The 13204-nt window shown below is 36.6% G+C and overlaps 1 non-coding gene across 1 annotated transcript; it reads left to right on the forward strand.

Moving 5' to 3' along the window:
- The first annotated feature begins 12711 nt into the window (after window positions 1–12711).
- On the forward strand, window positions 12712–12818 carry LOC136221041 (small nucleolar RNA R71). The gene has a single exon (XR_010684833.1). It is a non-coding gene; the product is annotated as a small nucleolar RNA R71 (small nucleolar RNA).
- The last annotated feature ends 386 nt before the right edge of the window (window positions 12819–13204 follow it).

Here is a 13204-nt window from a genome sequence, read left to right on the forward strand (position 1 = left end):
TTGATCTCAGGAGCGGTTATCATCAGATACGAATTCGATCTGGGGATGAGTGGAAGACCGCCTTCAAGACCAGAGATGGATTGTATGAGTGGTTAGTTATTCCATTTGGGATGACTAACGCCCCCAGTACATTCATGAGGCTGATGAATCAGGTGCTTCGCCCGGTGATTGGAAAATTTGTAGTTGTGTATTTTGATGACATCCTGATTCATAGCGAGACCTTGGTGGAGCATGTGGAGCATTTACAGATAGTGTTTGACTTGTTAAGGAAACACCAGTTATACGCTAATACTAAGAAGTGTGATTTCGTCATGGAAAGCCTGGTTTTCCTTGGGTTCATGGTCAGTGGCGATGGAGTCCAAGTTGATGGGGAGAAGGTAAGAGCTATCCGAGAATGGCCTACTCCGAGGAACATGGGGGACATCAGGAGTTTTCATAGGCTAGCAACATTTTATCGACGATTCATCAAGAACTTCAGTTCCATAGTGGCCCCGTTGACGGAGTGCTTGAAGAAAGGAAAGGGATTCGCGTGGGCGGATGCCCAAGAGGAGAGCTTCGCCCTGGTCAAGGAAAAGTTGAGTACAGCGCCCGTGCTGGCGTATCCCAACTTTGACAAACTATTCGAAGTTGAATGTGATGCTAGTGGAGTTGGGATTGGTGGTGTCCTGATGCAAGAAAAGAGACCCATTGCATATTTCAGTGAGAAGCTCTATGAGGCAAGGCAAAAGTGGGCCACGTATGATCAAGAATTTTATGTTGTAGTAAGGGCGTTGAAAGTGTGGGAACATTACTTGGTGGGGAAAGAATTCATCCTCTACACTGACCATCAAGCTCTCAAGTACCTAGGAAGTCAGAAGCAACTTCGAAGCTCCATGCATGCCCGGTGGTCCGCCTTCATAGATAAGTTCCCCTATAAGCTTATCCATAAGGCTGGAAAACAGAACAAGGTGGCGGACGCCTTGAGTCGAAGGGTGTCACTAATCAAGACAGTAAACCTGGAGACCGATTGTTTTGAACACATCCGAGGAGAATACTTGGCGGATCCTGATTTTGGCAGTATCTGGGAAAAGTGTCAGCACCAGCATGGGGATGGGGCGTATCACCTGATGGATGAGTATCTCATGAGGGGCAACCAACTTTGCTTACCCCGCACTTCCATCCGCGAAAAGGTTGTTCGTGATCTACATGGCGGATCCCTGGGAGGGCATTTTGGGCGGGACAATGTTGAGCGATTTCCGCAAGTGCACGGTATACGCTTGTAGTAATAAAAGATATCGATCCCACAGGGAACGCTTTTTTAAACAAAACTTATTTATAATCGGTTAAATTTACTTTTAGGTTTATGATATGGAAAAATCATTTAATCGGTTTTGGTTTTGAAATAGCTAGAATAAGAATTAGATTAGAGTATGAAGATGTTAGAAAATATCTGATTTAAGATTGAATTTGCAAAACAGGAACATTTTAGTACTTTAGAAAAGTAAACAGGTATATTTGTTTGCATTAAGCAAAGAAACAACTTTAAACTTTGTACGAATTATAAAGATGAAATAAATGACGGAACCTCTAATTAATTGGCTTTGAACGCGACAAAACCCTTTCGGGATAGTTGCCCTTAATCAAATTAAAACTCTTTCGAGATAATAATTTGCCTAAGTGTTCAACAAAGTTTCCTTGTAAAGATTTGAATTAAATACGTTTTAATGAAAACACCAGCATCAATCCACTTCGGCTCATTTACCAAAGTGTTGCATAAAAATCTATCGAATATAACAGACTTTATTAGATGAAATATAAATTGATACAAGTTTACAGAGAACATGGAGCATTGAATTCTTCGACGGCGTGCAAGTGAACGGGTTGTCAATCCTTTCCTTGGGTTTCGTTCGAGTTTGTCAGGCTCAGGGGCGAATCCTCTACTCAATCTTCTCGTTGAATCTTCGTAATAGAGACTGGGTCGGTCTACTACCAAAATGAAAACTAAACTGGAACAATGTCTAAACGCTACTGAATTTGTTATTAATTTGTAAACAATGTGTGTACATCATATTGCTTTTTACAGAATCTAAATCTAACTTCTGAATCACTTGATTCGGAATTTCTGCATAAATTCTACACTAATCTCTTTCTTCTACACATATATCATTATATGTCATTATTCTCTCATCAACTCTCCATCAACTCTTTATTTATAGATGTTGAAGAGTCTTGATCGAAGTGTCGTGTCCGTTGCGAAAAGACGTATCCGTTGTGGAGAGTCGTATACCTTGTGAAGGGACGTATACCTTGTGAAGGAACATTCTTATCCACCCGAATGATCGCGTTCCGTCGAAAACGAAAGTGTGTAACTAGGCTTCTAAATCTCCTGCTCGTACCGAGATTTATCAAATTCACTACCGAGAATGGGGGAGCATCAATTGTACTTCGAACGAAGGGGAAAAGTGACTGGCGACGCGTGTCGTGACCGTGAAAAGGGGAAGCCGCGGTCGCGGCACGGAGCTTTTTTTCGTTTTTCAGCTCTCGTTCGTGTCCTCGACTTGGCGTTATTAATTTTCGTCGTCTTCGACTCCTTTTGTAGGGCTTTTCTTCTATTTTTGAGCTCTATTTACTCCTATTTGGATTTTACCAAATATTTATGTACCTTGCATGAAAGAAACATATTCGAGAGCAAAAGCATTCTAAATAGGTATAAATAGCATAAATTCGTAGCAATATTGATGTAATTATTGATGATATTTTAGGTATATTTTGGGCTTAACAAATCTCCACACTTAATCTTTTGCTAGTCTCGAGCAAAATTTCACTGAATTTATTCTCTAACTAATCTCTTTATGAAAATAAAACATATATCTTTGTATTACCTTTTAAATTAGTTAAGCCGAAAAGACTAACTTCGCATGGCAAATTTATACGCAAAATATCAAACCAACCTAGTATAAATACGATATATCATTCGTCTTGTATTTCCAATTTTGAATTGAAGCATTCGGGACGATATAAGCACGCATGTTATTGAGTCTTTCATCTCAAGGCATTTCAAAGCACAAAATTTCCTTTCCCAAACCTAAACTAATATATAAGATATATTAAAATGAATAAGTACTTGATTTTAATTTATTTGCTTGGTTACGCCCGAAATAAGGGTGGTTTCAACCGTAACCTTATACGCTTTTATTATTACTTTTTTTCTTTTTCTTTGTGTTTGCTTAAGAGGTACCGACCATGCCATGGGTGGACGCAATCGTTACTTTAAACTTATACACGCTTATTATTTATTTAAACGTTCCTTCCATACCTCGATTGTGATAAGGGTGGTCGCAACCGTGGCCAAAAGTAAACGGTACTTTAATTTTCTTCCCTTTCATACCTCGATTGTGATAAGGTTGGTCTCAATTGTGGTGAAAAGTTAAGAATTCAACTAATTGATTAATTAATATGAATTATAAAATTGTAAGTTGGGAAAAAGAAAAATAGCACATTCATCCTATATTGATTTAAAATTCAACATGTATTATGGCTAAAGTTTCCTTAAAAACTTCAATTAGTTTTAATGTAAGACGAAATCAAACCGAGCTAAAATTGTTAGTTCAATTTAATGCCTATAAACCTAATTGAAAATTTAAAATAAGAGTTATTGAATCATGAATTGCATGATATAAAAATAGAGATTGAATAAAGAATTTATTTTTACTTAAATACATTCACTCGAGACAATTTTACTTAAAATCGTATCGGAGATTTGTGAAAAAATTTGAAAAATATTACCCGTATAGAAATATTATTTCTATCAATAATGATAACCTAAAAATAATCATAAAAACTTATATGATTAACTTTAAAAATATATGAAAGTGTTAAGTTATTGTGAAAAATGTTTGCAATATATATATGTGTTGCATTTGCATGAATATCATTCGTTGCATTTATTATTTTGTTTTGCAAAATAATAATATCTTTGTTGAATTTATTCGTATTTCGTATTTATGTAGAAATTGATATATGTATGTCTCCTCCCACACTTAAATTGGACCATGTCCTCATTGGTGCAAAAATAATGGAGAAAATATAGAATACGAAATAAGGTATACGAAACAAAAATGTAAATTAAGCAAATGAAACATTCAACAGAAAAATAAAAAATTGTACCAAACATAATAAAAGGAAAATGTATCAAACATATAACAAGATAAAAATAAAAAAAATGAAAGGAAAACAACCTAAGCATGAGGTGGTGAATCGGGAGGTGTAGGTGACGTCTCCACATTGCGGCGTCGGAAAAAGGAAAGCATCCGATGCCGAGTCGATCGATGTTCACGCCTCAAAAGGTTGAGGTTGTCATTCATCAACATATTGTTTTCAACCAAATCATCAATGCGTAGATTCATTGAGCGATTGTTGGAATTGATTTGGTCCAAAATCCTCCTCAAATCTACCGGATCATCCTCCGCTTGAGGTGCTTGGGGTTGTGCTTGAGCCGGTGGTGCATCCTCCTCTCCTTTCGCATCTCCGCTGCCTTCGGTACCTACAAATTGAGAACTTGAAGCGCCACCACCCATAGTGCCACGAAGACGGGCAATACGGGTAGCATAGGAAATAAAGACGGGAGGTCCTTGGGGAAGCAATAAATGAGCTCGCTCAAGAGCCGAGATGTCCAAAAGCGGAACATACCCACGGTAGGTAGACATGTCATAGTCGGCCAATTCACCCCGTGCTCCCAACACAAGACCGGTGATAAAATTACAAAGAGGGATTTGAATTGTACTAGCCCTCGAAGCACGGAACAAATTGTCAAACATGATTCCAATACTATCAATCCTCAAACCTTTAAGCAAACTATCCAAAACATACAAATCCCGAACTTGGACCTTTGAACTCTCAACACGACCAAATAAGGAGAAACTCAAAAATTTGTGAAAGAAGAACACACAATTGTCCTTAATCAACTTGCTTGAAGTGTTTTTGGAATTAAAATAATCTTGATCCGAGAGAGTTTGCCAAACAGCATCATTATCAAAATCCTTAGGCTTATCGTAAAAATCAGAAGTAGGGAAGCCAAACATGTTTCCCATTGCTTCATAATCAATGGTATAAGGTATACCATTATTCCTAAAAGAAATTGAAGTTTTCTTCTTGTTCATGGATAAAGTGACCAAAAATTCCACAACATACTCATTAATACGCGGGAAACGCATATTAACGAACTCTTGCCAACCCAAAGCTTCAATAAAGGCATCAATTCGAGTAGAGAAATTTAATACTCTTACCGAATGGAAGTCTAAGAAGTGCATATCTACAAATTGGCGGTCGGCTTGTGAAAAATGTTTGAAATGAGAGGCTTCTTCCTCTGAATAGATGTCAAAATAAGCTCCGCATTGAATCCGGAGGCGATTAGCTTCCGTAACAGCGGGCTTGTTACCAACACGCTTTGTCCTAACCATGGTGATGGTGTTTAGGGGCTTATGGTATGAGAAAAATAAGAAGAAGAAGAAGAAGTGAAAGATCAAAGCTTGAAGATGAGTTTGGGGTTGTGAAATGGAAGTGATTGAAAATAGGAAATTGGATAGAAATTGGAGTGAATAAATTGGGAAGATAAAAAGTAGATTTTTGGGGAAGAGTTTAGAGTAAGGGATTGGGTAAAAATAGAGGTGATGTGAGGTGTTGTGTAAGAGGTAGGGTTATATAGGGTGATTAGGTAAGTGAATAGGTAGAAATAGAATATGAATAGGCAAAAATATTGGCAAAATCGGATTTAATAGGGCAATCTGGACGTGTGTCGCGACCGCGAATGGCATAGCCGCGGCCGTGGCATGCGATTTTCAGGCAATTTTTTTTTGCCCTGAAATCGGTCCAAACCTGCTGCTCATACCGAGAATTTCTTAATTCTCGGTAGAGAATTGGTTGAAATAGCCAAATTTGGTTCCTTTTGACTTGGTTTGTGCATTGTTTTTGTTGAAATGGTTCCTGAACTTAATATTAATTGTTCCTGTACTAAAAACGTTAAATAAATGACATTAATTGCAAGGAAAACCAAAGGTTTTACCTTAATAAATTGAATTAAAGTATAATAAATTGATTTATGAGTAATTAATGAAACTTAAATGTTCATTTATGCATATAAGTTAAGAGAACCATATTAAATTCATAATAAGTGCATGTTAATACATATTTAACACATGAATTAAAATGATAAAAAGATAACTTAATTTATTGAAAATAAATTGAGTTACAAAATAAAATTAAACGTGGATAAATGTGTGGAAAAAATAAAAAAACACATATTTAGTTCAAGTGAATCTTTTTAATCTTAATTTAAGTAAGAAAAAGTAGAAAGTACCCATATGAAATATGCTAAGTATAGATAATGGATCAAATGGATAAAAATTAAAAATTAAACTATATAAGATTTTTATTATATAAACATATGTACAAAATAATGAAAACAAAACAAAATATATACAAAAAAAACAGAAACTATTCTACATATTCATCCCCATCTAACGGGATATTTTCTGGCCTTAATACGATCAATTTGAAACTGCACGAAAGTTTCACGTTCCGGTGCAGACAAAAATTGAGGCCCTGCTCGAAAGACACGTTTCACAAGTCCTTCGCGCTCGAGAAATTCATAGTCAATTGTCGGGAAGAATTCATCTTCACTCTAGGGAACATCAATAGTACCCTTTGAACCGAGAATTATTCCACGGATTATATTACCGAACCCAATCTTCTTATCTTTGGATCGAGAAGCGGCGACAGGACCTTCCATCAGAATTTTGGAAGAATCCATTGCATTGCCCTGGAATATATCTCCAAGAACATACAAATCTGTGTCACGGACCACACTACTGAATGTGCGCCCGAATAAACTGTGATACAGAAATTTATGTAAATACAACATGGAGTTGGAGCGAAAAGAGTGATTATAGGCGAGTTTTGAATTGAATCGCCAGAATCCTGTAAGCATTCTCCAAATGTCCGAGGATGTCATGTCTCGTCCAGGATGACGTTTGATTGTATCCCTCGGGGGAAAACCAAACCAAGCATGCAACTCGGGATAGCCGAAAGTGAAGATTTCGCCTTCTCGACGAAAACTGAGACGTACTCATCGTTTATTAGTAAAACGCACGGTACAGAAGAATTCGAGTATCCAGTCGCCTATTATTGGAAATCGCATTTGGGCGAATTTTGTCCACCCTAAGCGCTCCATATAGCGGCTCATGTCATCAGTAATGCCTAATTGGTCATTAAGGAATTCATCCATATACAACATTCCGGTGAAGAATTTGTAACGGTGATTCCAATAACGCCTACCTTCATCGTGGTTGAAGATAGGAAAAGGCGCCCCGTATCGCTTGGATAAGTCTGGGCGTTTGTTGATTGAGGCAGCATTGTGCCTAGGTGATTTGTATTTGGTAGGCATGGTGCAAAGTTAGTATAACTTTAGCAAAGAACGGTATTTGCGAAGAAAAATCAGAGTTCTAACAAAGATGAAAAGAATTGGAACAGAACCTGAATCCTCTAAGATTAATTTATAAGAGTTTAGGATGAAAAGAGGTATTGTTTTAATTATGAAAAGGTATAATTTGTACCTTTCTGGAATGAAGAAACTTAATATTTCAATTGCCAAGAGGTTCGTCGAAAGGGTGAGAGTGTTTCAGGCCTGATAGTGCAGGAAATACGCGTGTCGCGACCGCGAATGGCAAAGCCGCGGTCGCGACACGCTGATTTCCTTGCGGAAATCAGGAATCAAAGCCACCTCCTGATTCACGGTAGAGAATTTAAATATTCTCGGTATGACCAGAGAAATCCGAATCAACATAGACAATTCTGAAACAGAGTATTCTCGGCAGGGAATTTCCAATTCTCGGCAGAGAATTGCCTTAAACTACAAAATCATCCTAATTTCCTAAAAATTAAATCTAAAATCATGAAATAAAAATATTTACGTTACTAAATCATAACATAAAGTAATCTAATCATAAAAATGGCATTTTGAAATAAAATAAAATAAAATAAACAAAAACATAAGAAAAACAAAATAAACTGTGCAAGAAAAACTAAGTAATTTATACGTCAGATAATCTCGCTACGAACGGAATTTCAATTTGTGAAATATTTTCGTAATAGATTTTACATCGATTACCATTAACTTTGAATCGAACTCCGTTAGGACCTTCTAGTTCCAAAGAACCATAATCGAATGTTTTGACGACTAAATATGGTCCTAACCATCTGGACTTAAGTTTTTCTGGAAATAAACGAAGTCGTGAATTAAATAACAGCACTTTATCCCCAACATTAAAGTGTTTAACTCTAATTTTGGCATCGTGCCATTTTTTCACTTTTTCTTTATAAATCTTTGCATTTTCGTAAGATAGATGACGCAACTCATCTAACTCATTTAAATTGAGCAAACGTTTCTTACCTGCTTGATGTAAGTCAAAGTTAAGTTCTCTAATAGCCCAATAGGCTTTATGTTCTAATTCGACTGGCAAATGACATGCCTTACCATACACTAAACGGTACGGAGTCATTCCTATTGGTGTTTTAAACGCAGTACGGTATGCCCATAACGCATTATTAAGTTTAGAAGACCAATCTTTTCTAGAAGATGAGACCGTTTTCTGGAGAATCCATTTGAGTTCTCTGTTTGATATCTCTGCCTGACCATTTGACTGAGGATGGTACGGCGTTGATACGCGGTGGCGTACTCCATATTTTTTCATAAGCGTTTCAAAACTCTTGTTTATAAAATGAGCACCACCATCACTAACGATAACTCTTGGGCAACCAAATCTACAAAATATATCGTCAAGAAAATTAACGAAAACCTTAGAATCACTCGTCGGGGTTGCAATTGCGTCAACCCACTTTGAAACATAATCAACAAGAACTAATATGTAAGTTTTACCATTGGAAGGGGGAAAAGGTCCCATGAAATCTATTCCCCACATATCGAAGACTTCAACTTCTAATACGGTTGTGAGGGGCATCTCATCTTTCCTTCCTAGATTTCCTGTTCTTTGGCACTTATCACAACGAGTAATAAATGAACGGACATCTTTAAACATCGTAGGCCAAAAGAAACCACTTTCAAATATTCTAGCTGCTGTCTTGTTAACTCCATTATGTCCTCCATAAGAGCTAGAATGACATTCTGACATTATGGATTCAAATTCATTTTCACCAACACATCTCCTAATTATCTCGTCACCACAAGTCTTGAACAAAAAGGGATCTTCCCAAAAGTATTGTTTAATATCGAAGAAAAATTTCTTCCTTTGGTGGGAATTTAATCCTTCCGGAACAATATTGGCTGCGAGGTAATTAGCAATATCTGCATATCAAGGTGATATAAAACTTTTCATTTGATAGAGATGTTCATCAGGGAAATCATCTCGTATACCGATAGTTTCACCTATAGGACCATTTTCATCTTCAAGTCTCGATAGATGATCGGCGACAAGGTTTTCAACTCCCTTTTTGTCTTTAATTTCTATATCAAATTCTTGCAACAATAAAACCCATCTAATTAGACGTGGTTTTGCATCCTTTTTAGCAAATAAATATCTTAATGCTGCATGATCAGTATAAATAATAACTTTCGAACCTAACAAGTATGACCTAAACTTGTCACATGCAAAAACTACGGCTAACATTTCTTTTTCTGTTGTGGTGTAGTTTAATTGTGCACCAGACAGTGTGTGACTTGCATAATAAATGACATGAAGTTTCTTATCCTTCCTTTGACCTAAAACACATCCGACAGCTAAATCACTTGCATCACACATGATTTCAAAGGGTAAATCCTAATCGGGTTTAGCAATAATAGGTGCACTGACTAAAGCAGTTTTCAATGTTTCGAAAGCTTTAACGCATTCTTCATTAAAATCAAAGGTTGAATCTTTCATGAGTAAATTAGTAAGTGGTTTGGAAATTACAGAAAAATTCTTAATAAATCTTCTGTAAAAACCAGCATATCCTAAGAATGATCTTACTCCCTTTACAGTAGTTGGAGGGGGTAATTTCTCTATTACTGAGGTTTTTGCTCTATCTACTTCTAATCCTTTTTCAGAGATTTTGTGACCTAAAACAATTCCTTCGTCAACCATGAAATGACATTTTTCCCAGTTTAATACCAAATTTGTTTCTTCACACCTAGACAGAACTTTATCCAAGTTTTCTAGGCATGAATCAAAAGAATCTCCATAAACTGAAAAATCGTCCATAAAAACTTCCATGATATCTTCAATGAAATCATTAAAAATCGCAGTCATACAACGTTGAAATGTTGCAGGTGCGTTACATAGACCAAAAGGCATTCTTCTATATGCAAATGTTCCGTAAGGACATGTGAAAGTTGTTTTATCTTGGTCATCCGGGTAAATGTATATTTGAAAGAATCCGGAGTAACCATCAAGAAAACAGTAGAAAGCATGACCAGCTATCCTTTCGATCATTTGATCAATGAAAGGAAGAGGAAAATGATCTTTCCTAGTTTCTTTATTTAAATTTCTATAATCTATACAAACCCTCCAACCAGTGGTGGTTCGCGTAGGTATTAATTCACCTTCTTTATTCCTTACAACTGTTATGCCACCCTTTTTAGGTACACAATGGATTGGACTAACCCATTCACTATCCGAGATAGGGTAGATGATTCCATTGTCCAGAAGTTTAGTAATCTCATTTTTTACTACTTCTTTCATGTTCGGATTTAGGCGTCTTTGCCTATCCGCTTTAGGTGGCTTATCTTCTTCTAAGTGAATTCTATGCATTACAATACTTGGATTAATACCTTTTAAGTCTGAAATTTGCCAACCCATACTTCCTATCCTATTTCTAACAACTTCTTTCAATTTCTCTTCTTGAACTTGTGTCAACTTGTTAGAGATAATTATAGGTAGAGAATCGTCTTCGCCTAAGAAAGCGTACCTCAAATGACCTGGTAATTCCTTAAGTTCTAATTTAGGTGGAACTATAATCGAAGGCGGAACTGGTCCATCTTCTCGAATCAAAGGTTCTGGGTCCTTATCTTCTAGTTCCTCACTCATTATAGGTTCTATTATTTCTTCTTTCTGAACAATGTCATTTACACATTCTTCAATTAAATCAAGTTTCATACAAGCGAAATCCTCCATAGGATATTTCATCGCTTGATTCATGTCAAACTCAATCTTATCATCTCCTATTCGTAAAACTACTTTCCCTTCCGACACATCAACTAGAGCACGTCCCGTGTTCATGAACGGTCTACCAAAGATTAGCGGACAATTTACATCATAAGCAAAATCTAAAATAACGAAATCGGTAGGAAAAATAAATTTGTCAACTTTAACTAAAACATCCTCAATTATACCGTATAGTCTTTTAGTGGTTTGATCCGCTAATTGTAAAACCATGTTGGTACGTTTGATGTCTTCTTCTAAACCTAACTTATTAAATATAGATAATGGCATCAAGTTAATGCTTGCTCCTAAATCACAAAGACAACTGGGGAATTCTATATCTCCCAATTTACACGGAATGGTAAAACATCCGGGATCTTTGAGTTTTATGGGCAAATTGCTTGACACAATCGAACTGCAATCTTCAGTTAGTGAAATGGATGAAATTCCTTCCCAACTGATTTTCTTTGAAATTAAATCTTTGAGGAATTTACCATAATTGGGAATTTGCGTAATCGCATCCATAAACGTTAAATTAATATGCAAATTCTTAAGTTTGTCTAAAAATGTTAAAAGTTGTTTATCATAGTCCTTGTTGCGGACTTTGTGTGGAAAAGGTGGTTTGGGAACAAAAGTTTTTGTACTAGAGTCAATCGGTGCATCTTTTTGATTTAACGTATCTTCTTTGGGCTTTGGTAAATCAGTTCCAGGTAAAGTCGAATTTCTGGGCATTTCCGGACCTAAGTAATTTTTCCCTGAACGAAGAGTGATAGCCTTAACATGCTCTTTTGGATTTTCTTCCGCATGGCTTGGAAGACTTCCCTCTTTGCGGGATGGAATCGATTTAGCGAGTTGTCCAATTTGAATCTCCAAATTATGGATGCTAGATGATTGGTTTTTAATAAGCTGATCGAATTTATTCTCGATCCGTTTAAAATCATCGTCGTGGTTACTTATTTTTCCGCTCATCGCATCAATGAATTTGTCGATTTTAGAAGATAAGGTGCTAATCGTATCTCTTGATTGATTTTGATAATTAGTAGTACGATTTTGATTAGCATTAACATTATTATTGTTATTATCTCTCCAGTTAAAGTTAGGATGATTTCTCCATCCAGGATTATATGTATTGGAATAAGGATTATTAGTTTGGTTTTGGCCTTGGACAAAATTTACCTGTTCAATTTCACTCATACCTTCGTAATCCACATCCGTTCGGATTGGTTGACCATTAGGATCACACGGTGCCATAAACCTATCAATTTTGTGCGACAAGGCAGAAAATTGGGCTTGCAACATCGCTACTGGATCAAGATTCACTATACCTTTAACTGATGATGTTGTAGAGGATGATGGTTTCGCTGATGGTAGGTGTCCACATTCCGCGGGCCACATACTGCTGTTGATTGCCATTTCCTCCAAAAGTTCTCTTGCTTGGGCAGATGTTTTCTTCATGAATAACCCTCCAGACATAGCGTCCAATGAACCTCTAGTTGTAGGATTTAGTCCATTGTAAAATGTTTGCATTAAAAGTTCAGCGGGCAATTGGTGGTGTGGGCATAAATGTTGAAGTTCTTTAAAACGTTCCCAAGCCTCATAAAGAGTTTCATTATCGTTTTGAGAAAAAGATGTTAACTCTTTAATGACTCTTGCGGTTTTTGCTAAAGGGAAAATTTTTGATAAAAATGCTTGGGCTAATTGCTCCCAAGTCTCAATTGATGCGGCTGGCATAGAAGTTAACCATTCTTTGGCTCGATCCTTCAAAGTAAAAGGAAAAAGGCGAAGTTTGATTGCTTCTGTAGTTACATCAGTAATTTTAAAAGTGTCACAAATTTCTAAGAAATTTGTCAAATGGGTATTAGGATTTTCGTTAGGTAACCCGTAAAACGTTACATTATTTTGCAACATGTTAAGCAACGCAGACTTAATTTCAAATTGATTTGCATTGATTTGGGGTCTAACTATACTGTTTGTTACACCGGCCACTCCTGGCCTAGCGTAATCCATAAGTGTGGCCATTACTTCTGGCTCGGTAA

Source organism: Euphorbia lathyris, chromosome 2 (assembly GCF_963576675.1).
Source record: "Euphorbia lathyris chromosome 2, ddEupLath1.1, whole genome shotgun sequence".
Lineage (NCBI taxonomy): Eukaryota > Viridiplantae > Streptophyta > Magnoliopsida > Malpighiales > Euphorbiaceae > Euphorbia > Euphorbia lathyris.